A 26,853-nucleotide genomic window follows, 5' to 3' on the forward strand; every position below is an offset into this window, starting at 1 on the left:
TTGATCCCAAGGATAGACCTTCAGACTGAAATGCTGTCAATATTAGATAAAGGCAAATCAGGCCTATTAATATTGTTAGACCTCTCGGCAGCATTCGATTTGCTGGATCACGCAAAACTCCGAGAAGCCCTGGAAAATTCAGGAAATTGCTCACCAGGGGTAATCGAATGGATAGCTTCATTCCTTCAAAACAGGCAATCTAGGATTCTCTGGGGAAATAAAACATCTAACACCAAACCGGTGGATTGTGGCGTCCCACAAGGGGCCAGTTTCTCCCCTCTTCTTTTTAATCTTTATATGCACTGCCTTTGTACCATGCTCTCCCAAATGGGCATTTTCTTTACGAACTTTGCTGATGATACCCAGCTAGTCTTCGAACTCAGTGGGGATTACAACAAGGACTGTGACACTCTTTCATTTTTATACAACATCATAGAATGCTGGATGAAAGAAAATTGGATGTGTTTAAACAGCTCTAAGACCAAGCTCATGATATTCGGTTCTACACAGGCCAGAAAAAAATTGAGCCCACTCTACTCTTCATTCTCCATTAAAAACACCCCAATTCCGATGTTCAGGAAAAGTGAAGACTCTAGGGTATATATCTTCAAACTACATTAGGTGCTGAAGCACATACAGCCTACCTAAAGAAAAATTGTCAATATCACCAAATACTACTGAAAAAAATTAGACCACTGCTAGACCAAAAAAATAGCACGACCATTGCTAGAGCTACAATACTATCCAGATTGGATTATAGTAATGCCCTAATCTTAGGAGCTAATAGCAACTGCGTGAAGAAATGCCAAATAATTCAAAATAACGCCATCAGGACCATCACAGGAAGAACCTGGAGGGAACACATCACCGGCGAAAGGAAGGCCCTCCATTGGTTGGCGATGAAAGAAAGAATTACGTTTAAGTCTCTCACTATGGTTCACCGTTGCTTATATGGCAATGCACCAGCTTACCTCAAGAAACATTTCAAGTGGTATGCGCCGACAAGCCTGCTCAGATCCTCTAATACAGGCCAACTGCAAACCATCACAACAAAAAAGCAGCACGGACTGGGTAAAGCCTTTCCGACTCTAAGCATAAAAAAATGGAACAAACTTCCTACCTCACTGAAGCTCGAGTCCAACTGCACTCTCTTCTGGAAAAAATTGAAAACATTACTTTTCAATTAACTCCGCTAAACAGGTCAAATCGTTCACGAGGAAATCTGTCAATACACACTGTGTCCTGTTTTTCACTATTTGTTGTCCTGTCTCCTTGTCAGCGCTCTGATGCCCGCGGGCTTTCAGCACTTTACAAACATATAAATAAATAAGGAGCACATCGTATGCTTTTGCTACCAGATGTACCACTGTAATTTTGTCTTGCTGTAATTCTACTCCCTGGTGTCCATTTAAATGTTGTCCCCAGGTGTCCCACTGTAATTTTGCCCCACAGCAATTTGGCTCTCAGGTGTCCGGCTTTAATTTTGCGCTGCCACTGCTCCAAGGTTTACCACTGTAACTCTGCCCTGCTGTACTTTTGCTCCGAAAGGACACACTGTACGTGTTTGCTCTCAGGTGTCTCATTGTAATGATAACTTGCTGCATTTTTTCCCACTGTAGTTTTGCCCCTAGGTGTTCCACTCTGAATTTGCTCCTAGGTGTCCTTCTGTAAATCTGCTGTGTTGTGATTTTTCTCCCAGGTGTCCCAATGTGATTTGTGCTCCAGGTGTCCCACTATAATTCTGCCCCACTGTGACTTTGCCCATTGCTGTCCCACTGTGATTTTCCTACCCGTTGTCCCACTGTAATCTTTCACCACTATGATTAAGATTCGAGGCCTCCCACTGTGACTTTGCCATACTGATTTGCTCCTGTGTGTCTCTATTCTGGTTAGTTTCCCTGGAGACATGTCTTTCCACTCTTGACTTGCTGTGCACTACTGACTGCTCCCCTATGTCTTCCATCGTCTTTCTCCACTGTGATTCTGGACCAGGCACTGCACCCTGTCTGTTATGATGTGATATGGCATTTATAACGCGCCTGTAGACAAGTGTTTCTAGGTTGCCATTGATAACAGCTGACTCTTGGTGCCTCAGCACTGCACACAAATACACTGCACCACTACCTGGATGTTTACACGGCCACATCGGATGGATAGTCCAAATACCCATTGTGCGCTCCACTACTGCCCTCTGCACTAACATGCCCACATTCTACATTACAACACACACTATACATACCAAAGAATTCCACCAGAAATGGCAACTGAACACCCTCCCAACAGCCAAAAAGTATCACAATGCCACACCCTCTCGACCCACCCATCCCCTTCTTTTTCAAATCCACCACTGCACCAGGAGACCCTGCAAATGGCAGCGGAACGCAGTATAAAACCCAATAACCAAACATTAAATGGAGCGTGTGCATGGTGAACAGTGTCAGCGTGGTGCACAGCGTGCGAATGGTGAAAAGCATTTGCGCAGTGAGATTTCACGTTCTTCCACCTGAAGATCTCTATGCCTTTTCAGGCCCTTTATTAAGAATCGTGCAAAACAGCTGACTTCATGCAACAAAGTTCACAATCAAGGGGTTTGTTTTGGCTGTCTTCCCTAAGTTACGTGGGATGTCCATGGATTGCCCCACAGAATCTCTGGTGAGCTCCACAGCATCCCAGGGTCTGATACTTCTCCTTGGAATCATTCTCAAACAGTGGCTGTTGGAACACCTTTGGGAATCTCAGGGTCTGGCCCCTTTCTTTGGAACTATTCCCAGGGTTTCGCTACTAGAGCACCTCTGGGGACGCCGGGAGCGTTCTGGAAATGAGAGCATCTTGAAGACAGACTTGAAGAAGAACTTCTCTCAATCATGCTTCCATCACCTTCAAGTTGGCTTTGGAGCTAATCTCGATGAAGGGCGGATCTGGGTTTCCAAGTCTTGCGTTGGCTGCCTATAGGACTAGAAGCGTGTCTATCAGAACTAGGACTGCCCCACCCCTCCAGGAGGCGCAAAGAATGCCATGTCATCAGATCTCCCAGCAGAAGAGGATCCCATCCACCTGTTCTTCTAACGCAGCCGTGACCAGCGCTACGAAGTGGCCCCACAGCGTCATCTTGGCGCTCTAGAAAACAAAGAAACAAATAAATAAGTGTATGCAAGATGCTCTGCATGACACACAATGCATTGTATCACAAAGGCCTTGGAGACCTAAAGGAAATGGATCCACTCCCTATGCCCCCACCTGAGCCCTGTGATTAAGTGATACAAGGTGAGTCCCGCCCAGGTAGTCCTAAGGGAACATCCATAGGCAGGACAAGGCTGCAGGTCAGGAGGGGGGAAACATGCAGCAAGGAGGACCCGAGCCTGAGATCCCAACAGAATCCTCTTTAGTGCCAGTGTTTTGTAATATTTGGTAACCCATACCTTTCCGGTATCCCCGGTCTTCGGGGGCCCCATCTTCTCATCGCTCATTGGCTGCATTTAGCCTGAGCACCACCCCCGTGAGTCTGAGCACCAGCCCCTCCATCCAGCTGTCACAGACTAAAGCAGCAGAGTACCGAGCTGCCTCCGTTGTAGTAATAAACGCTGTTTATTCTGAGAGAAAGCTTTCTATTAAAATACGAGGCTGCCACTGAGGAAGCCGTTGATGTAAAGCTTTCTCTCAGAATAATAAACAGTGTTTTATCTATACCCACAACAGAACGAAGCTCGACATTTCATAAACTGTAACTTGTCATTAAAATACGAGGCTTCGACTGAGGAAGCCATTAGTGTCAATGTCAAACTGCGCAGTTGTGGAAATGACAAGTTAGAGCTTATGAAAAGTTTCTTAAGGCCCCCTACAGATTCTGTCCTAGTGGTGAAGAATATCCCATTGGCCAGATGTTGTCCAGGGGGTGAAGAGATGAAGCTTCCCAGTCTCTGGTGCCACATCGATGAGTTTATGAACCACCCTTGTGGATCTCACCCATCCTCTCCTGCTTGAGGGGCTTTAACACACCATATAGGACTTCCACCATTAGGGTCTACACTTTTTTTGTCAAAATGTTATCTTAAAAAAAGAGCGGGAAAGGTAATTTCAACAAAGTGATACATCATCGTCTTATACAGCCACAGATGCCCTACATAAATCAAACACAAAGAGCAATACACGAGCAAAGTTGTGGGGTACAAGGTCTGTCTGTGACAGACAGCAACAGGAACATCAACAAGACGGAGCACACTGATACAACAAGCATTAGCAATGCCAACCGTTTGGGCGTTTGTGTAGGTATGGGAAAGGTGGTACTTGCCGAGCACAGTCGTATTGGTATTAAGTGGACATTGATAGTTGCAGGTGCAAAATGGTGCGAGTACCTGGGCATCTAAGCAGTGCCCGGCAAGTGCCTAGTATTGTGCACATATGCACAAGCCAAAACGGTTTTCTTTCTCAATGCTTGCTCTTAGCAGGACTTCAATGAAAGAAAGGCAGAGTGCTTGAATGCAGACCTGGCTACACAGTGGTCGAAGTGTATGAAAAGAAGTAGTGGAACTATGTTCCCTGCTGGCCTGCATCCACTCCCCACAAAGCCCATCGCCACGCCCCCTCCCACACACAATACAGACACACCTGCTGTTTAAGGGAACGTTCAGTGCAGCGCACTGCAGTGCAAGTTTCAACTGCTTCCTACACTTTTATTTTAAAAGGAAACCATTCCGGAATGGTTTCCTTTTAAAATAAAAGTATAGGAACAGTAAAACTTAATTTAAAAAAGTAGAGTAGCCCTGCTCCGAAACGCTCCATCTCACTTCGACCACTGTGGCTACAGCATTTTTATTACACCAGTAGCGTGTTAACAGCACCAATTAATGGCCCGATTCATGGAATTTTTGCACGGTTCAAAGTGTCTTTGCACTGCTGAAAAGTAACTTTGGACTGCCGACACAAACCCTGATTCATGGAACTGTGAAAAGTGTATTTTTGCAGTGCAAAGTCATTTTGTACTGCAAAAATGACTATGCACTGACTTTGCACTGCAAAAATACACTTTGCACAGTTCCATGAATTAGGGCTTGTGTCAGCAGTGAAAAGTCACATTTCAGCAGTGCAAAGTCACTTTGAACCGTGTAATAAATTCCATGAATCGGGCCCTAAGTCATTAAGTTTCAGAAGAATGCTTTGGGCATTCCAAGACGGCTGCCGGCAAGTAAAATCACGGCTAATCGCGCTCCGTCCCCGCTGAAGCCTAGCTCGGTGGGGAAGACTTAGAAGCCCGCCCGGAGCAGCAGCACCGGCAAGCACAACTGCGGGGAGTAGGTGGCGGGCCCCCGCACATATCACAAATGGTCTGAAGCGGGAACGAGGTGGACCGGGAGCTTACCCTGTAGCACGTGAAGAGCGCCAAGGATCCGGCCTGCTGCCCAGCTGGGGGACGGCGGCCTAGAACATCTGTGATCCCAGGCCCAGCAGTTCCGGGGGCACCGGAAGTGCCGCACCGGCTCCCACATCTGAACTTGGAGGACACCAAGGGCAATGGGTTGGGGGAACAGACCGGCAATACGACGCCACAAAGACCCGGGGTTCTTACCTTCAGAGTGCAAACTGATACTCCGCGTTGGATGCAACAACATTTACGGACACCTGGAAGCACTCTCCCTCCCCGCCGGAGCTCACAGCAGACCAAGCCCTATGTGCTTAAACACCCATACGGTGAGTGAGGCTGACTATGATCCTCAGCCCCACAACCATAAAGTGAGCAGCTGAGGTGCCCAGGGCATACCGGGAAAACCCCCACCCTGAGTACACTTTGGCTGCAACAGGCACACGAGGAAGGATACCCTCCACATTGTGGCTAAGTCCAAACCTCCCTGGGTGCACCAGTAGCGGAAATGCGAGCGCCCTGGTTGAAATGGGCAGAAGCAAGTTACGAAAACTGGCTGGAGCACCCAGGGAGAGGCACCAGGGCAGGCCCCCCCCCCAGGTCATTGGCAGATCGGAACTGAGAACGGATCGCACAGCGAAGCAGCGGTCCCGCCATTGCCCCGGGTCACTCCAGAATGTGTAAACTGCATGTAAAGAGGTAGCAACGACCCTCCAGTGCAGACAGCAGCCAATGCCAGGGTCAAAAGGGAAATAAACGGCATGGAAACCTCTACAGCAGCCCATCCCCATGGTAAATCCTCTCCAAAATTGCTGGTTAAGGTCAGAGGGGGCCCACATACGCTCGGACAGTACACAAGACACTGCAGGAGTGGATTTTGATGAGGTGACAACATGGCCAAAGAAGATGTGGAGCGATGCTTTCAAGAATTCCAGGATAGGCTCTCAACCCCCTTGCAAGTGCAATTTACAATGTTCACTCGTGAATTTAAGTCTGAACTGGCTGAAATGAGGAAAGACATCTCCTCTCTTAAGGAAAGAGCTGACATAAATGAAAAAGCACTGCAAGATCTGGCTCTCGACTCCACAAAATCGGACGAGCTACTAGAACATTTGGCCAGGACAACACATAATATCGAACTGCAATGTGCGAACCTGGAAAACAGATCGCAGAGATCCAACGTCCACACCAGGAATCTTCCAGAGACAGTGCGTGATGCAGACTTAAAAGAAGGAGTGACAAGTATTTTCAAGGACCTCTTGAATCCGGAAAGTGAGGTGGACATTCCAATCGACAGGATTCATAGAGTAGGCCCAATAAGTAAAGACTCTGACGCACGCCCTAGAGATATCCTTGCCGCATTGGCATGTTACCCACAAAAAGAGCAGATCCTGAGGGCAGCAAGAATGGCAGCACTGATCCCATTCAACAGCAATGAAATTCAACTCTTCCAGGATCTGTCCCAACTGACACTGCAGAAACAACGGGACATGCGTGGGCTGTTGGAACATCTGCAAGCTAAAAAGATACCATACAGGTGGACTTTCCATTTCGGACTCCTCTTCAATTGGATGGCAAACCACATTGGGTGATAATGTAGGGGAGGACTGGTCCAAGAAGACCCCCCTCGCCTGCGCTTTCTCCCCAGGTGAGGGCTATGGCTCTTTTGGGCGTCCCCTCATGCCACCCGGGCCCAGGTGGTGGAGGGTTCACCCACTGAAGACATTGCCCGCACGTATTAATTGCCCACATGTATTAAAATTTAGCTAGGCCTAGAAACCATTTTGTCTGGTAAAGATGGTGTGAGCTCAGCGCACTGTAGTGCGGCCCCCACCCTTGGAGGGTTTCAGTCATCCTTGTTGCCGCAGCACCCTGGCAGATCCGCTGCGAGCACGTTCCTACGAACAAGACGGACATGAGCTAGTGTAATACACTAACATTGTAACAGTTCACTTCCCGCAGTGTATCATCGCTCCCAGCATGACCCGGCCAGCAGGCCTAGGCAATGAAAAGAACAGTAAAATAGTCATTAGATGACAGACAATCTTTATATATTAATGTTGAGACTACTCGCAAAGGATGCTTTCTTCCACAAAATCCCTTATATTACAAAAGCCTGTAAAATGTATAATTACAAGAAATCATGCTTCCATGATATAAGCAATGGTGAGCCCACACCATTGCAGTTGGGTGCTAATAATAAAGGAACGCACAAGGAATCTATTTGTTACGTGTATTACTGGGAAACTTACACCCCATGGGCTCGCGCCATAACTGAACTAATGCTGCTAGAGGACACAAGAAAGACGAATGTAACCATACCGAGGACCCATGTGAAGGATGCACGAGAAGGCGCATGTCATGTGTGCATATCCAGGTCCCATATGTGCCACCACCGTCACGAATAGTGGCGGGGTACTTTCTATGTTCTCCACCAATCCTAATTCTACCTCACTTATTGCAAATATATATATGCATATAACTAAATACTGTACTTATTGAAACATAATGTATGAATAAGGTGCTCAGACTGGGTATAATCGAGACACATCCAGCAAAGTTTAAATGCATGTTTTGTATTGTTTTGAATAAGTATTATAGAGTGTTCAAATGTTTGTGATGTCTTTACCTAAATCGGCAACACACGAGGGAAATACCTTTGTGAAATACGTGCAAGGCCATTCCCCCTCCCACCCTGCAAAGGCTGCCAAGGCATGAGAGCAGAGACCGCGCTGCGCTGCTTTACCTCCCCCAACCAGACTGGAGCCGCTTCAAAGACTTGTAACCCCCTCTGTAGCACCCAAGGCCGCCACCCGCCACCTGCATTATTTACAGCACAGCAGTAAACCTCTGCCTGAACACACGCGCCCCCTCGTAAACCTCACAACCCACCGGACCATCTCAGACTTATGGCCCTGTGCAATCAGGACACCCGACGCTTTGACAACACAGCGGAACATCCATAACAACTTCTAACAAGGCAGAAAGACCTGTACCGCCCGTCCCAGGCCCTGAAGCTTAGCCCCTCGACCTATGGCCCCGGTCAACAGGACACTGGTAACCATGTCCTGACGTATTACCTCCAGACCCCTCACAAGGTGCATTCCTCCTGTGTTGCATTAACCTGTAGCATAACCTATGGGAAGATTTACTAAAGAAGATAATATTGATGATTGAATGACTGCGGTGTGCATGGCCTAGGGCAAATAAGTCAGGAAAAGACATTCATCTCTGACACTGGCCGCGATGGCACGACAACACCGCCCGGATGAACTCCGCCACCCTGCCAGGCCCAGCCCAACCCACGAGGCTGACCAGTGACGTCTTCCAGCCAAAGCCAACCACATCACAGCAGCACCTATAGTTAGTCGTCGCCACCCAATCCCCTTGAACTTGTGCCCCCTATAGTGTGTAGGTTCTTATGACGTTTTTTGTAAATATATACGCCTGTCTTTGCTATTGTCAGACAGAGCGCTCTCGGAGTTTGCAGAGTTCTTTGCATGCCCTATTCTGATTGATAAACTCCCATTTACGCTCACCCGCACTCTGTCTTGGCCTTATTCCCATTTTGGGAGAGTCCTTCATTGTCTCTCATTGCGGGGAGGATCGTGCTTGTTGGGGACGCTTGCTTTCAGTGGTGACCCCGATAGCGTGATTTTATTTCTTCCTAACTCATTATAACCGTCCCTTTTGGCACGAGAATCTCCGGTCGAAAAGGGATACGCACGGTGAGCCGGCTCCGGGAGGCTGCCCGCCAACGGCGACCGGTACACTAAGAAGTGCGCACTCAATAGAGAGAGGGTACGGGATCCCGGTTGAAAAATCCCCTTTGAGTACCGCTCGCCGGAGCCGGGGCTGACTGTTCAGCTGACGGCGACCCTGCCTGGACGGACCCAGTTTCGGAGACTATCGGTTCAAGACGGGCACGTGAGTACTGAGTGTGAGCGATTGTAAAGGGAGCGGGGAGAGAAGTGTAGGACAGGGAACGAAAAGGGGGTACGAAGATATACTAAAGATCATTCTAAAATTTCCTTTCTTTTTCTTTGCATATGGCCATTAGGATTACGAGGTGAATAAGAGATAAAAGTGACGGGAACCTAGCTCCGAAAGGGGGTGGAAGGCGGCGCCGCATAGTGCTATATTGACTAGTACTGGGAATATATGACGAAGTGAAATACAAGATAAAAGTGTTCAGCAAAAGGGGGCACTGAGAATATATTAGTGATCGCTATTACTTCTTTCTTTTCTTCTTCTTTAGGGGTAGGGGGAGAATAAAAAGCGAGATTAGCACGAACTTGGGAAGAAAGTAAGAGAAAAAGGGTCGTACTAGAAGGGGGAGAGCAGGTTAAAACATATAAATATATGCATATGCGCATCCATTTATCTAAGTAAGACAGACAGGGACAGCCGGCTAGGGAGGAAAGGGAGGGCAGCTTGAATGGTGCATCGAGTGTTACCAAGAGGTGTGTGCACCTCGTATGTGTCAGGGGACAATTTGAGGTTGTGAATGTGCATAACGGTTATAAATGTATAATAGTTAAATGGTCATGGTAAGTGGGATGTGCATGTTTTGACTTCCGGATTGATATTGTCAAAATAAATGATGGGTTGCCCTTGTATGTGCCCCCCCAAGAGAACAGAGTAGACGCTGTGTATAGCTAGTTTTGTATCGTGCAATCAGGGGAAGGGGGGAGAGCCCAAACGAGCCCAACATTGAATGTGAAGTAGCAATAAAAATAAAAATATATATATATATATTGATACTGCATTTACCTTGTAGTTGCAGACACACAGAAAAACACAAGCACTAGGAGGGCGCGGAGATGGGGGCTGAAACACCCTTATCACATATTTGTAAGAGTCTTCCAGGGTACGCGGAGCGGATTAAAAAATATCACGACCAATGGGTAACTGAGTTGAAGGGAGAGGGGTTACCCCAGATATGGCCAGAGGGAGGGTCATTTGATAAAAGCGTTCTGGATATGGTGGTCACATGCATTGTCTTGAAGTACAAAGGAAAGCAGTTGCAAAATAGGAGGGAAATATTAGATCTTTGGAGGTTATTTGAAGAGATACCACCGCCTAAAGCACCAGCATTAAATCCTGATCTCCCATCCACTACAGACAATCCACTGATAATACAGAAAGATATCAAAGAATTGTCAAGTGTAGCGCCACCAGTAGAGGTAATAAGTTTGTACCCGATATTAAAAAAGCCTGTACCCGCAGAAGGATACAGTGATCCGACGTATGTGCCTCCCCCGACAACCACTACACCCCACCGGCCCACTGCACCCCCACCATATGAAAGTACAAGGGAGCGAGGCCAGGCGAGTACACAAAGGGTGGACATAGAGAAACTCACAGATGATTTACAGTCAAGACTCTCAATAGCAAAAGATGAGCTCTCGAGGATAAAAGACATGTGCGGACAAACAGCACTTAATGCGACTAGATCAGGGCGCACGTCTAGAGCGCCAGGCGAGAACAGAAAACCTGAAGAGGGGTGGAAGAAAGGTGAGATACTGTTCAGAATTGAAGAAGAACCAACACGAATAATTGAAATAGAGACACGCGAGGGAGATACTGACAATGATGAAAGGCCTATGGGAGATAGAGAGGAATTACTATGCGACATAAGGGACGAGTTAGAAGAAAGTGACAGGTTGAGCATGGCTATGGGAGGGGGAAGCGAAGGGGGGGATGGCACATGTTCAGTGAGAACATTGGACGATGAGTGGACGGGACGACTAAGGAACAGAGTGGGGAAAATGGCATCACTGGAAACATCAGCATCCAAATCGGGTTCGGATGCCATAACGAAAGGAAAGCTACAGCTCCCGTTGATACACAGAGGAGGAGGGAGGCCTAACTATATCCCATGGGCACAGATGGATAAAGCCAACTTATCAAAGCTATTGCCCCCATTATCAGGAGGGGCAAGTAAGTGGATATACGCCTTTGAAAAACATACTGCTGGGGTACCCCTAGCTATAGGAGATGTGAAAAGTCTGCTCGTATCGGCGGTAGGCGATCAGGCTGAAAGAGTATGGGTTAAAGCCGGTTTCCCGGGAGTAACGTTAGATTGTGACCGCCATGATGGGGCCTCCTTTAACACAGTACGGGCTAGGGTGTGGGACGCCTTACGCGAAACATTCCCAGATACACCGGACTTACAGTCAGTGATGCAATGTACAATGAACGACGGGGAGGAGGCTATGGATTACATTTTTCGGGTCCAAGAGATGTGGAGAGCGGAGACGGGCACGCCTTGGCATCAATCGACATCTTTATTTTACTTCATTATAAAAAGAGGGCTCCCAAAGGAAGTGCAGAAAGCGCTCGACAAGATAGCAGGTATTGAAGCAAAGGGATGGCCAGAAATTCAGAGCATAATAGTACACCATTGTAAACGAATAAAGGAAAGGGAGAAGGAGGTGGCTCAGAAAAGATTGGCAGACGAAGCGAAGTTAGTACAGACAAAATTGGTGAAGGTCGCAGAAGCAGTAGCTGCGCTCCCACACAGCAGGGAGGGAGACGATGAGGAGGAGGGGCTGATAGCAATACAAGGAACGATGGCAGCTAATTGGGCGGGAGCAGGACAGCGGCAGTGGAATGAGCAAGAGCAAGGTGGAGGTCCGCAGTGGCAAGAGTGGACCCCTCGAGGGTGACGAGGTGGGTACAGGGGCCGAAGAGGAGGCGGAACGGGGTACGGGGGAACGGGAGGAAATGGATGGCAGGGCCCTAGAGGTGCACAAGGAAGTTGCTGGAACTGCGGGCGATGGGGGCACTATTCTAGAGAGTGCAGAAGCAGACCCAATAACGGGTTCCAAGAGGTAGAACAATATGGCCATCCCCACCCGGGAAGCCCATATGGCCTCCCAATGGGACAACAACAACTAAGAAACCCAGGCCAAGGTAATGCCGGCCAGCAACAGGGACCCCAGTATAGAACACAGAACCACCCACAAAACAACGACAGTATGCAATATACGTCAGGTAACCCTTTCGCGACAACAGCAAACGGGGCCCCCGCACCAGCACCTTACAACGGCATGTCAGTGGTCTCAGGCAACGTATTTAATGAGGGGGGGGCGATGAGACATCCCGCATAGGACAGCCCACAGAGAACACTTGCGTGTCCAGTTCTATCTACCACCTACAGTGCAGCAGAGGAACCATTGGTAGGGGCGCAGATAGGAGACAAGCAGTTTATATTCATGGTTGATTCGGGAGCGGAGAAATCATGTGTCAGAGAGGGCCGGTTCCCGTTATCTAACAGGAAGTTAGAGACGCAGGGGTTCTCTGGGGCTGTAATTGAAGTTCCTTACACAGAAGCTTTGGATGTAACGGTGGGGGGCAAGACTGTGAGGGCACCCTTACTGTATTACGAACAGTCCCCAATAAATTTGTTGGGGAGGGATCTTATGAGTAAACTTAACATGACCATATCATTCACTGAAAGAGGAATAGTGTGTTCTACACCCGGGATATGCCCCTTGCGTGCGATGTTGGTAGTGCAAGCCTACACAACCACACAGGAAATACGAGGGCTGCCACAAAATGAGGAAATGTTTATTGAAGGGCTAAAGACTTTGGCCCTCGTAATTCCAGAGCTAAGAAGCATGGATTGGAGGATTCCAGCAGAGTTCCTCTTCCGCCCCATAGTGTGTCCAAACGCAGCACCAGGATCAGTGGTATCGTTGGATTTGCACGCCGTGCAGGTATCAACGAAAAGGATCGCTGTGATTGGAATGGACAGGGAAGGATGTGAGTGGCGCACAGTGCTGTGTACAAACGCCAACCTCGCCCTACGCGAGGTAACAGATGAGGATCTCTTTTCAGACACAGAAGGGGATGGTGAAATAGTAATGGAAATAGCGATGCCCTGTGACATTTTGATCCAAGCCAGGGAGATCCCCGTCCAATTGATGGCAGTGGTAGGAACACAACCGTCATTTTTTGATGACGACATGAGGCTCGTACCAAACAATTTATGGACAACAGGCCCCCATGATGTAGGGCTGTTGCACGGAGTACAACCTGTGATAATCAAACTAAAGCAAGGAGCAATCTTACCCCGAGTCAAACAATATCCATTGTCCCGTGAAGCTGAAGAAGGGATAAAAGAAACAATAAATGCACTACTAGCACAAGGGATAATAGTGCCTTCAAACTCCCCATGTAACACATGTATTTATCCAATCAAAAAAGCGAAAGGGGGATCTTGGAGGATGATACAGGACTTACGCCCCCTCAATGACGTAATTCAGAAAGAGTTCCCTCTAGTCCCGAACCCTGCATCAATACTATGCAGCATCCCAAAAGCGGCATCACATTTCACAGTGGTGGACTTGAAAAATGCATTTTTCTCAATACCCCTGGCTGAAGAGAGTAGGTACCTTACAGCCTTCACACTGGGGGGTAAGAGATATGAACACTGCAGACTACCACAGGGATACTGTGAGAGCCCGAGCATATTCAACCGCATATTGCATGAAGATTTGGGAAACCTATCAGTTGAGAGTACGATTATTCAGTACGTAGATGATTTATTAGTGTGTGCACAAGACGAAGCAACATGTAGAAAAGATTCAACAACGCTCCTGACTTTACTAGCCAACAAAGGATACAAGGTAGACAAGGAGAAGCTACAGTACTGCCTGACTGAGGTCCTATACCTGGGACAGCTCATATCAAAAGATGGAAAAAGAATAATTAACGACAGGGTAGAGGCAATAAGATCAGTAGGAGAACCCACAACAGTGAAAGATATGCAGAAATTCTTGGGGATGTGCAACTATTGCCGAGCATGGATACTAGACTATGCAGCATACACGAGACCCCTCCTGCAAGCACTGAAGGAAGCACAACAGGAGAATGAAAAAATAAAATGGTCAGAAGAAATGAGCATGTCATTTCAATCATTGAAAGAGCTAATTTCAAGCGCTCCAGTACTAGCAAACCCTGATTATGGACGCGAATTTTACCTATTCTCACACTGCAAGGGAACACTCATGACAGCAGTACTGACACAAAAAACATCCTTAGGACACAAGCCATTGGCTTACTATAGTGGTACTTTAGATGCCGTGATGCAGGGTCATTTTGCGTGCGAACAATCACTCGCTGCAGCCGCATTCGCGATTGAGAAAAGTGCCACAATAGTAATGGGTTGCCCTGTGACATTGTTTGTGGAACATTCATTATTTGCAATACTTGAGAGATCAAAGAGCACACTGACCACACAGCGGGCGACAGCCTACGAGATTATATTGTCCAGCGCCAACATCCATATAGTGAGGTGCAAGACAGTGGACCCCGCCACATTCATTACAGAAGCGTGCACATTAGAGGATATGCAGAACCACGATTGCGCAACCTACACAGGAGAAGGAGGGGAGGACACAGTGGTGTGTGAAAACGCTCTAAGCGTGGGGGAAGTGTACTTTGTGGATGGGTCGGCATCAATTGATGTGGACACGGGAGAAAAACACGTTGGCATGGCAGTAGTAAGGTTAGAAGAAGGTGAGTATGAAACACTAGTACAGTACCGCCTCCCATCACATTACTCTGCACAGGCAGCAGAACTGATTGCGCTCATAGAAGCACTGCATGCAGCAAAGGGTTGTGCAGTGACAATATACACAGACTCAGCTTACATGACGACGACCGTACATGGAGGTCTAGCAAGATGGGGGCGTAGGGGATTTAGGAGGGCAGATGGAACACCAGTACAGCATGCAGAATTGTTAAAAGAGTTAATTGAGGCCCTACAAAACCCTACTGCAGTAGCAATAGTGAAGTGCCAAGCCCATACATCCAACACAGACGTTGTGTCTTTGGGGAACGCAGCAGCGGACGCTGCCGCCAAGGAGGCTTCCTATTTTCAGAAATATGACACAGGTGAGTACGTGCTGAAGAACAAGAGAACCGAAGAGCCCCCAGAAGGGTTCAACATGATGTCCATATCACAAATACTAGAATTGCAGGAAGGAGCTAGTGCAGAGGAGAAATTGACATGGACAAAACGGGGGTGCAGCCAGTCGGGAACAGACCTACTATGGCGGCAAAATAACTCAGGGAAAGTAGTAATGCCTCTACAGTTACTAGAAGTTGCATTTCAACAACTACACTTCCCTGCACACAATACCAAACAGCACATCGCAGCGGAAATACAAGAAGAATGGTTCGTGCCCTGTCTCCAGGAGCATGTGTCTCGATTAGCAATGGAATGTACAACATGCCAAATATACAATTCAGGAATGACACTACGCACACTCAGGGGAACAATTCCTAAACCCATTGGCCCATTCAGAGAACTGCATATAGATTACGCTGACATGGGGGAAAGGTGCAATGGCGCACGGTACATGATCGTGGTTGTGTGCCCATTTTCAAGGTGGGTGGAAGCAGGACCATGTGCGCGACCTGATGCCAAAAGCGCCGCCAAGTTCCTAGTAAGGGAAGTGTTCCCGCGCTGGGGAATTTGTGACGTGATTCGCTCAGACAACGGCACTCATTTTGTGAATGAGCTTTTCAAGGAAGTTACTACATTATTTGGAATAAAACATAAATTGTGTTCGATTTATCATCCTCAAAGTAATGGCGTAGTGGAAAAGATGAACGGACTGTTAAAGGGCAGGTTATCAAAACTATGTTTTACATTAAAGAAAAATTGGATTTACTGTCTACCCCTGGCGCTATTTGAATTGAGAAATCAGCCAAGCAAAGACCACCATTTGTCCCCGCACGAGATCGTGACCGGGAGACGAATGAATACAGCACACTCTCCACTGCACGAACACTCAGATGCTCACAGAAGCGCCGCAATATTAGGAGATGAGTTTACAGAATATTTGAGGAAATTGACAAGGGCAGCGCGCGCCATATCAAAACAACTCTCCCCACCCTTCACTAGAGAAGAGGGAAACGTAACAGGATCTGTCACGGAGCCAGAGCAACAGCTACAGCTGATGCCAGGCGACTCAATTTATGTTAGAAGCTTTGTGCGTCGGTGGAATGCACCACGATTCCATGGCCCATACGAGGTAATATTTTGCACGCCCACGGCAGTGAAGGTGAAGGGCTTGAGGTACTGGGTGCATTTGACCGACGTACGGAAGGCATACAGCAATGTACAAGAGGAGATAGATGAGGAGGCACAGACAACAGCAAACGATGAAACTGAGTAAAATGTCTAAATATGAACCTGTGTGTGTGTGTCAGCACTGGACTAGAGTGGGAGAATAACTGATAAGGATATTTAAAAAAAAAAAAAGACAATGTGCGTTTTATTTTTATCTTGTTGAATGGTATGTAATTAATGAAATAACAAAATTATAGCCTGTATACACCCTTGTCTGTGAATACCCCTCCCCGCATCCCCACCCGCTTCCATTCCCTGTCAAATATATATTGGCACCGATGGTGCCAGCAAAACGTTTACATGCATGCACTTAATGCACTTTTATATCTCAAACAGGAGCTTCCATGGCATCTAACGGGCAGCCTGCAACGGATAGAATTAGTAGAATGAGAGAATTAGTATATGAGAGATGTAGATATTCGTATGAGTGTGGATTATCAGTATGCATCACATTGTTTTTTATGATAATGTTTGGCCTGGTTACATATTGGTTTATAGCGTTCATCTCTATCGAGATGTACGAGGGGGGAGGGAGTAACAACACTACTGGATGAATTAACAGTACCACCGGGCCCAATGCAACTGTAGGTGTCAATACCAGGGGAGGTGATTTTTTGATATGGGACGGAACTAAACTTGTATGGGGGTATCATACCACACCATCCAGTGTTGTCACCTCACAAAGAAAAAAGCCACAAGGTGGAATGCAGAACAACACAGTGTCTCCACCTGGGGTATCTAATTACAATGCCCACAGTCTCAATGACCGAAACCCGTCTGCCATATCATGGCTGTATAACACCCCCACCAGCCAGCCTGCCCCCATCCTAAAAAACAATCTGCCAGATAACGTCAGGAAAGAAGACGAAAAGCTACTAGCAATGCACAAAATATTATATGATGAATGGGCCAAGGGGGGCGGGAATGAGAAAGGGGGGTCTAGTTTGTCCACTGCCCAGGGAGTTGGGAAGTACATGAGGAGCAAGAACAACAGACGGAAGAGGGAAGCAGAGAGGAGGAAGTATGATGAGTACTATGGGCTAGGTTTAGATAAGATGGAAGACCCACGACACCCCCATCAAACAAATAAGTGGTATGCAGATATGAGTGCCACAGCTAAACAGACAACAAACGAGAGCTGTTATGTCTGTTCTCTCATCCCTCACGCATCAGGTCCACCCAAAGTATTGTTACCCAAAGAGTTGCCTATTGTGGATGCCCAATGTCTCCTTCATCTCACGTTGTGCAGGATTAAGAACACCTTCCAGGCACACGAAGTGACTTTTCAAATGCTGCAGAACGAGAAAACGTGTTACCCAAAAACGGCAGGGGTGGTATGTTTGAAAGAACCATTTTTTGTAATAGAAGGGACACTTTTTTCTGACAACAAGCGGAAGGATGAAGAAGTACTGTGCAAAGCGGAAGCACTAAGAGGTGTGGCACCGGATAAATTGCAGTGGATAGAGGAAACATGTACACCAGTATGGAGAGAACACATTTCAAAACTAACTTGGGTAACTGCCATTGAAAAGCCGTTCAAACTGCAGAGCGAAATGGACTATGGACTGTGTTTTAAAGGAGAAGGGAGAACCCCCATGGGAACAAACAAGAACTGCAACAAGACCCTCACCATTCCAGATCTGAGGAAAGGAACAGCGGCCCTGATGGACATGTACTGGGTGTGCGGCAATCAGGCATACCTACACCTCCCCCAGTCATGGAGTGGCAGCTGCTCAATGGCCACTCTGCACTCAGCCCTAATGGTGATACCAGAAAGCCACATCGATGGGAGCAAAAGGACACAGGAACGCATGCAGAGTGTGGCTCAACCAACTGCAGAGTCACAAATATATGTCCTGTCTTCTGGAAGCAAGGGAGAAGTGCTGACCCGTAACAGACGAGCATCAAATTACATATCAAAGGCATCATCAGAACTATTGGCTCAGATCCCAGACAAATATCGATTATTCAGCTCAGCAGAAACGTTTTTTGCCTCGCTCGTCTCAAGTGTCCAAGCAAGGGCAAACGCAAAATGGCTCCAGATAACACGCTGGGAATTGATTCAGCTGGCAAACGACACTGAAGAAGGATTCAATATAATAAAAGTGGAACTAAGAGCTTTACGACTAATGACCATGCAAAACAGGTATGTCCTGGACCTGTTGACGGCGATGGACGGCGGTGTTTGCCGAAAAATAGGAAGTGCCTGCTGCACTTTCGTACCTTCTGAAGACGCAGAGAATGGCTCCCTGTCCCATGTGATCGAAGCAGTCCACAACCTAGGAGAAAAAATGAAAATGGAAGGTGGAGCAGAAGAGAGTACATGGTTCGACAACATCTTCTCCTGGGTTCCCTCATGGCTTGGAACAACTGTGAAATTTTTAATACCAGCTGTTGTGTTCCTCCTTTTACTTTTTTGCCTGTGCCAGGTGGGTCTTCGAGTTTGTGCTAACGCAGTACCAAATGGTGCAATGATGATGGTGACAATGGGCAACTCACACGGTACAATAAAAACGATGCAAGAAGCACAAGTACAAACAAGGATAGATAACTCACCCAGGTACCAACTGGTGCCTATATACCACGATAAAGATATTGTAGATAAGTTGTGGCACACCACCATCAAAGAGCCCCGTATATTAGAATGGTATGAGGAAGTTTGGGTAGATTTGGAAGGAGATGGTGGATGCATATATCTAATGTGTACCCCAGATGAATACGCCCGGAGAGGTGAGAGCTTAAGGGGGGTGTGCAGAGCATGGATGCCCATCAAAGGAACTCCTGCATGGGATGAGGCGGTGATGGACGAGGCAGAATGTAGGAGGATAGAAGATTTAAAGAATTCGTTACTTTAGTAACGAAAGGGGGGAAATGTAGGGGAGGACTGGTCCAAGAAGACCCCCCTCGCCTGCGCTTTCTCCCCAGGTGAGGGCTATGGCTCTTTTGGGCATCCCCTCATGCCACCCGGGCCCAGGTGGTGGAGGGTTCACCCACTGAAGACATTGCCCGCACGTATTAATTGCCCACATGTATTAAAATTTAGCTAGGCCTAGAAACCATTTTGTCTGGTAAAGATGGTGTGAGCTCAGCGCACTGTAGTGCGGCGGCCCCCAACCTTGGAGGGTTTCAGTCATCCTTGTTGCCGCAGCACCCTGGCAGATCCGCTGCGAGCACGTTCCCACGAACAAGACGGACATGAGCTAGTGTAATACACTAACATTGTAACAGTTCACCTCCCGCAGTGTATCATCGCTCCCAGCATGACCCGGCCAGCAGGCCTAGGCAATGAAAAGAACAGTAAAATAGTCATTAGATGACAGACAATCTTTATATATTAATGTTGAGACTACTCGCAAAGGATGCTTTCTTCCACAAAATCTCTTATATTACAAAAGCCTGTAAAATGTATAATTACAAGAAATCATGCTTCCATGATATAAGCAATGGTGAGCCCACACCATTGCAGTTGGGTGCTAATAATAAAGGAACGCACCAGGAATCTATTTGTTACGTGTATTACTGGGAAACTTACACCCCATGGGCTCGCACCATAACTGAACTAATGCTGCTAGAGGACACAAGAAAGACGAATGTAACCATACCGAGGACCCATGTGAAGGATGCACGAGAAGGCGCATGTCATGTGTGCATATCCAGGTCCCATATGTGCCACCACCGTCACGAATAGTGGCGGGGTACTTTCTATGTTCTCCACCAATCCTAATTCTACCTCACTTATTGCAAATATATATATGCATATAACTAAATACTGTACTTATTGAAACATAATGTATGAATAAGGTGCTCAGACTGGGTATAATCGAGACACATCCAGCAAAGTTTAAATGCATGTTTTGTATTGTTTTGAATAAGTATTATAGAGTGTTCAAATGTTTGTGATGTCTTTACCTAAATCGGCAACACACGAGGGAAATACCTTTGTGAAATACGTGCAAGGCCATTCCCCCTCCCACCCTGCGAAGGCTGCCAAGGCATGAGAGCAGAGACCGCGCCGCGCTGCTTTACCTCCCCCAACCAGACTGGAGCCGCTTCAAAGACTTGTAACCCCCTCTGTAGCACCCAAGGCCGCCACCTGCATTATTTACAGCACAGCAGTAAACCTCTGCCTGAACACACGCGCCCCCTCGTAAACCTCACAACCCACCGGACCATCTCAGACTTATGGCCCTGTGCAATCAGGACACCCGACGCTTTGACAACACAGCGGAACATCCATAACAACTTCTAACAAGGCAGAAAGACCTGTACCGCCCGTCCCAGGCCCTGAAGCTTAGCCCCTCGACCTATGGCCCCGGTCAACAGGACATTGGTAACCATGTCCTGACGTATTACCTCCAGACCCCTCACAAGGTGCATTCCTCCTGTGTTGCATTAACCTGTAGCATAACCTATGGGAAGATTTACTAAAGAAGATAATATTGATGATTGAATGACTGCGGTGTGCATGGCCTAGGGCAAATAAGTCAGGAAAAGACATTCATCTCTGACACTGGCCGCGATGGCACGACAACACCGCCCGGATGAACTCCGCCACCCTGCCAGGCCCAGCCCAACCCACGAGGCTGACCAGTGACGTCTTCCAGCCAAAGCCAACCACATCACAGCAGCACCTATAGTTAGTCGTCGCCACCCAATCCCCTTGAACTTGTGCCCCCTATAGTGTGTAGGTTCTTATGACGTTTTTTGTAAATATATACGCCTGTCTTTGCTATTGTCAGACAGAGCGCTCTCGGAGTTTGCAGAGTTCTTTGCATGCCCTATTCTGATTGATAAACTCCCATTTACGCTCACCCGCACTCTGTCTTGGCCTTATTCCCATTTTGGGAGAGTCCTTCATTGTCTCTCATTGCGGGGAGGATCGTGCTTGTTGGGGACGCTTGCTTTCAATAACAAAGGAGAAGGGAGCCCCGATACTGCAGAAAGCACTAGAAGTAAACTCTGGGCCAGCTGGGGCTCGTACATAGACCATCAAGGGGCCTCGCCTCTGGGAATGGACAACCAAGGAACAAACCCACAGGAAAAGTCATAAAGGCCGATCGGACCACACAGCTGCAACCACTTAGTCTGCCAAAAACACTCCTGCAAAAGGACGAGTCAGCTGTTATTGGTAACTCATTGCAGAGCTAAGCATATTGCGCATAACTAAAGCCGGGGAAATGTTAGAACTCGCCTTGGAATCAACTAATAAGTAATAGCAGGGGTTTTAGGATACCCTGCACGTGTTCCTGGTTTCAATAGTAGACTAAATCCAAGGACAATGTCCAATGATAGATTAGCAAGGTTAGCCTACACCAGGAAGGGAGGGGGGAAGGTTATTTTAGGAAGGGTAGGGATATTGGGGGTAAGGGGATAGGAGATTGGTGGGTAGGCTTAGAAGATTTATTGGGGAGGGTTTGGTGGTACACAGTGGGCATTCTAATGGAATTACCAAGTCTTTGATCATCAGGATATCCCCAAACATGAACACCATACAACGGAATTCAATGCCGGTGCCTGACTCTTCACATACAGGGCCTAAACACCACCGTTAAAAGAAGGAAATTGGAACGCCTCCTCTCCACACATCAACCCGACATAGTAACACTCCAGGAAATGCATATTAAACTACAAGACTGATACCGGCTAAACATTAGACGATACTCTAAGATCAAACAAGCTAATGCCAAGGGGAAAACAGTGGGGGTACTCTTTGTGTTTAAAGTAAGCACCCGGGCAACAGTCCAGAAAATGAGTGCCGACAAAGAGGGCAGATAGATCTTTCTCCTTCTCCAACTAGGCTCATTCATTCCAACAGTGGCCTCCATCTACACCCCTAATTCCGTCCAAGAGGGGTTCCCGCCTGGGACAGACGTTCCAAAACGAAGTATGCCCAACCTCCGGCATCTCATGCCTGCAATACAAAATTCAAACAGCTTGCACGCAAGGATGTCTGGACATCCCTGCATGTCGATGAAATTTTATATACCCACTACTCCCATGTCCATAAATGTTTTTCTAGGATTGATTAAATTTGAGCCCCGACTACGCTGATAGGTAGAATTCTACATATACATACCCACACTATAGCTATTTCAGACTATGCCCCATTGACCCTCGCTCTTAATCTTCCCAGCTTACAACCTAAACTATGGAGTTCGAGATTCCCAAGTGCAATATTGACAGACCAAGGGATATGCGCTGAATTAGAGTGTAAAATGACAAAAAGTTTTTCATCAACACCAGCGCAGAAATAAGAACAGACGTGCTCTGGGACGCATTCAAAGCAACACTAAGAGGGGAGATCATAGCAGCTAAAGTGCATAGGAGGAAACACATGAGAAAAATAGAATCAGATCTGAAAGCCGAAGTTAGAAACATTATGAAACAGACTTTAGCCCGTGACTCCAGTGATTATACAGGAATGCAAAAGGCGAATTAGATCTTTGTCACACAAAGTAAGCCAAAAGGAGCTTGATCTACCTAAAGCAGAAATACTACATTAAGCCTAATAAAGCAGATAGATTATTAGCAAGACAATTAACACAGAAAAACGTGGCCCAAACAATTCTGGGAGTAGAGGATCCGACGAGTAAAATGGTGATGACAGAATATATCCCCACACAGTTTTAGGTCTTCTATTCAGCCCTCTATATGTCGGACCATCCTGACCAAACACTCCAACACGAATACCTCTGGGCAACTTTACTAAACAGTATCACCATACCAGACAAAGACAGGCTTGAGACTGACATTACCTGAAAGGAGCTGATACAGGTCGTAGCAAATCCTCCTGCAAATAAGTCGCCAGGCAAAGACGGCACCCCACCTCCCTTTACAAAACGTTTCATACGATCTTAGCCCCTAGACTTACTGGCCTGTTTAATTCATTTGCCGCCTCCATACAAATCACTACCACCATGGAGGAAGCAAAAATAATTCTCTTCCCCCAAACCAGGGAACGATCCAGCTAAATGTGGATCATATCGCTCGATTGCGCTTATGAACTTGGGAGCAAAGATCTATACTAAAATCCTGGCAAACCGGCAGGAGCATTTAATGCCTGCACTAATCAACCCCGACCAGACAGGGTTCATAAAAAAACGCCAGACCCATGATAATCTTAGGAGGGTGTGCCATTTGTTGGAAAAAGCCAAAAAAGGGGATGCCGCAGTATTAGTATTGTTCGATGATGAAAAGGCATTCGACAGGTCGAATAGTCATTTCTTTTCAATACCCTGCGATCAATGTGATTTGCCCCTAAATGTATTGCTATGATACAAGCCAACTATGTCAACCCTGCAGCTAGACTCTTGATAAGTGGCCGCTCTCCCACCCGGTCCCGCTCCAAAGGGGCACGAAACAGTGTTGCCCCCTCTACGCTTTACAACTAGAACCACTTTTGTCACGAATACACCAATCTGAGGCAATCAAAGGCATACGCCTCGGTGGGGACACTCAAATGTATTTTTTTATTGTTTGCTTGTTAGGTGCTTATACAATAAGAAAATACTGTTTCAAAGCGCCCACAGGGCAAGGGAGGGAGCAGGAGTGGGAAATACATTAAAGTGCATTAAAAAATACAATATATATGAGCAATGGAGGGGGGGAGACAGGATGAACCTACTATGCCTTGTGAGTATTCAGAATGGTAAAGTGCAGCGAGGAAGAAGGCAGGGTGTCAGTGGTGTGGAGTCTGAGCTCATGAGTGAGCCACAGATGAAGTGCTAGGAATGTTGAGTGCTACACAGCCTGGAGCCACAAGGGGTGTAAGTGCGAGCCACCATGGTGCAGGGTGTAATTGCAAGTACAGATAGACTGGAGCTGGGCTGACTGGATGTGGGAGGTTGGGGCCCCGAGGATGCATAAGGGCCCAGGATGCCAATCATAGCAACTGTGGGATTAGCACATGAGAGAAGAAGGGAAGGAGGAGGTAAAGAGGAGAGTCTTAAGGAGCTTCCGGAATTTAAGAAGGTCCTGCTCAAAGCACAAAGGGGGAGGTTGTTCCATAGGAGGGAGCCAGCTGAGGAAAGCGAAAAATCACCTGCACACTGTTTAGCAAAATGCTTTATGAACAGAGAGTTAGAGCCAGAGGAGCGTAGTGGTTTAGAGGGGGAGTATTTAGTAAGATAAAGTTTTAAGACCGTGTGGTCCCCAGGCCCAGACCGCCTTGTGGATAATGCAGAGAGATTTGAATTTTAGCTGTGCAGCAACCGGGAGTCAGTGAAGACTTTTTAGTGTTTGATGCAGTTTGTAGGCCCTCGTTCAGAATGCAACAGATAGGCTAGGAGGCGGCCAGTCCTTCCATCCTCTAGATATTTGTAGGTCTATATCTGGGCAGAAACTAATTTCACCTCCTTGTCTGCCAGTAATTTGATTCTGGAATTGGTCCAGTTTAACTTTTAAAGATGTGAGCAGGATGTTATTGTCGGACCTGATCCATTTCAATCTCAAGTCGTCTGATCTCTACCTCGAGTTCCGTCAAACTCCTCCTTATCGCCTTATGGACTCTATTCGCTATGCCTTTACAGCACAACGATAAACCTTGAATGTCTTCCAGATAGTAGATATCAGGGGGACCAAGCCAATAATAGTTTAAAAGGTATTAATGACTGCCTTGATGTCACTTTTTTTATCAACAAGTTTTTGTTGTTTTCCATCATGTACAAATTAGTCCTTAACATTAGCAACAACAAATCATTCCTCAGTCCTCCCCCCTAAACCTCTTTCCCTTACCCCATGCACCCCCCTCCCTATCCACCTTATCCCTCTCACCCCTCCACCTCCCCCTCCCTCTCCCCAGCGAACACCCCCTGGAATTTGCCACTCAACTGACCTCCATCCATTTATCCCAGACTCTCCCAAATTTTGGGGGGCAGCCCCATCCCTATACACCCTTTTCTCCACTTCCGCACAATGATCAATTCCTTCCACCCACTTGTGTATGCCAGGTGGAGTCAAGTTGCCCCAATCTGTTGCCAGAGTTCTCTTCCCCAATATCAAAGCTGTCTTGAACAAACATTTTTCCCCGCTGGTGTACCCCGTATCCCCCCACACATGCAATAGCGTAATCTTTGGATATACCGGAATTGCTTTGCTAACCACCCTCGATGGGCAATCCCTTATCTGCTCCCAAAATGCTTGCACTGTGGGACATTCACCCCTACCCTGCATTTCAAACACTGGGGTTTGGATGCCCTGCCCATTTGGTGAAGGTGGACCCTACAACAGTACACTCTATGCAGGATCTTGTACTGTATCAGACGCAATCGCATTGTTATACCTGCTTCCCTCTGAGATATCATCGCTTTTGCCCAGTCCTCCTCCTCCAAACATTCCAGGGCCCCCTCTCACCTCTCTCTCCCTTAGCTTCAGCAAGGGCTTGGACGTGAATTTGATGATCATTTGATATAATTGTGATATTGCCTTCCCCTTGATCTCCCCCTCCAACAGGTTAGCCTCTATCAGGGAACTCTCTGGAACCTCCCATGTATCTTGCTTCTCCTGTCCCATGGCATGTTCTAGCCTTGTGTAGGTGTATCTGTCCCGGTCCTGTAGGCCAAATTCCTTCTGCAAACCCTGAAATTACACCAACCTGCCCTGTACTAGGATGTCATTCATCTGCCAGATTCCTTTATCCTGACATTTCTTCTGCAGTCCCAGTTTTTGGACCTTTAGCAACACTACATTTCCCCAAATGGGAGCCTCCCTAGTCACTACCCCCCATCCCATGGCTCTGAGGGCTGCTGTGTTTGAAGCCAACGTGCAGACCCCTGGTTTTGTCATGCCGACTGGCGGCACCCCTCCATACACCACCTGTAGGGGGCACCTAGACTCCATACCCCTCACTTCCCGCTTGACGTGTGGCTTGCCCCCCCAAACAGTCATTAGTTTATTGCAATGAGCTGAGAAGCCCAATTATAGTGTTGCACATTCGGGCTCGCCCGTCCGCTGTCCCAGACTGACCTGTTTAGCATTTTCAATGTTATTCTCGGGAGTTTTGTTCCCCATATGATCTCCCTCTGCAGCTTCTATATACTGCAGAATGTCCCGGCGGCATCTTAACAAGGGTGTTATGGAAAACATAAACAAGATGTGGCAATGCTAACATTTTAAATTGGTTCGTCCCCTACCCAACATTGAGATCGGGAGAGTCGCCCAATGTTTGGCTTCGCCTCTGAGCCTGTCCAAGACTGGATCTAGGTTATTGTGAAGAAACTCTGAATCCTGTATCCCTATTCTGATACCTAGATATTTAATGGAATTCCACGCAATCGTGAGTGGACATCCCTCAGGTATCACATCCTCTTCCCCCTTTACCTGCATGAGTTATGACTTATCCCAATTGATC

General features: G+C 47.2%; 1 long non-coding RNA gene across 1 annotated transcript in view; it reads right to left on the reverse strand.

The window, feature by feature from the left end:
• Positions 1-2,494: 2,494 nt before the first annotated feature.
• Positions 2,495-26,853, reverse strand: part of LOC138579538 (uncharacterized) — a 247,489-nt gene continuing 223,130 nt past the window's right edge. The window contains exon 2 of the long non-coding RNA XR_011304051.1: positions 2,495-3,117. This is a non-coding gene — a long non-coding RNA (uncharacterized lncRNA). The remainder of the gene's footprint in view (positions 3,118-26,853) is intronic.

This window comes from Ambystoma mexicanum, chromosome 3p (genome assembly GCF_040938575.1).
Source record: "Ambystoma mexicanum isolate Mex_15411 chromosome 3p, UKY_AmexF1_1, whole genome shotgun sequence".
In the NCBI taxonomy this organism is placed as follows: Eukaryota; Metazoa; Chordata; class Amphibia; order Caudata; family Ambystomatidae; genus Ambystoma; species Ambystoma mexicanum.